A 1,303-nucleotide genomic window follows, 5' to 3' on the forward strand; every position below is an offset into this window, starting at 1 on the left:
TAAAGAAGTGAAAGCTGAAACATGAATATATATATATACACACCGGTTTGACTCGACGGCACATAACAACAACAGCAACAAGTTCATTTCAGCACTATTCTCAATAGCAAAGAGAAGGAAACAACCTAAGTGCCCATCAATATGTGAATGGACAAACAGACTATGGTACATACACACAATGGAATATTATACAACATTAAAGAGTAACGAAGACTCTGCAAAACACCTCATAACATGGATGAACTTGGAGGACCATGTACTGAGTGAAATAAGTCAATCACAAAAGAAAAAATTTATAAACCCACTATTATAAAAAGTCAAAGAAAAGTTTATACAAGGAAAACTTGTTACCAGGATGGGAGGAGAGGAGAGGAACAGTTACTAACTAGGAACACATACTAATTTGGATGAAGGGAAAAGCAATATACAAATAGTGGTGACCACAATATTACTAAGGAAAAGGAAGACGTGGGGGGGTGCACAAGAGTTACAGACAACAAAGATACAACACTATTACATAGACAATCCTGCATTATCAGTAATAACCAACATTAATCTACAAGTGGATACATAGGTAGACATACAAGATGATTAGGTATGGGTAGGTGTTTTGGTTTCCTAGTACTGCTCTGACAGGAATATACCACAAATGGGATGGCTTGGACAAACAGGAGTTTATTCTCTTACAGTTTAGAGGCTTTTAAATCCTAGTTCCAAGTGCCAGACTCTAGGGGCTGTGTGAAAGCCCCTCGACCTTGGGCTTCAGCTCTGCCTCTTGCTCCCATCCCAGTGAAGCTAGAGGCTTTTCTTTACTCAGGTACTGGCTGCTGAGGCTAACAAGCCCAAGGTCGGCAAATAAAATGGCACACTCCCAATGTTACCAAACCACACGACAGGCCATTAATTCAACTCTGTTAAAAGTCCCAAGTTTGGCAGAGCATGGCAGGCTGCTGAACAATGACACGGCTACATGCAGGGTTCAAGGTGCCATAAGCTAGAGACCATTCCCAAAGTTGTTTCTTATATTCAGGAAGCAGACCACATAATCAAAGTAGCTACTCAGCTGCTCCATTAGATTCCACCATGGAGTTAATTACCAATCTCACCATGGGTAATAACTATATTCATCTGCCCAGCCACTCAACCAGGCCCAGCCATGTTGATACACAAACTTAACCACCACAGTAGGCAAACAGGACTATACTCATGATCATATATAGGTTTGGCAGATGATATGTCTACATATGTAATAGCATGTGCTGTAAAATTATCCATGTATATAGTAAAGCTAGGAGCTCTGGTA

This window comes from Orycteropus afer, unplaced genomic scaffold (assembly GCF_000298275.1).
Source record: "Orycteropus afer afer isolate SDZICR_OR568_19922 unplaced genomic scaffold, OryAfe1.0 scaffold01116, whole genome shotgun sequence".
Classification (NCBI taxonomy): Eukaryota; Metazoa; Chordata; class Mammalia; order Tubulidentata; family Orycteropodidae; genus Orycteropus; species Orycteropus afer.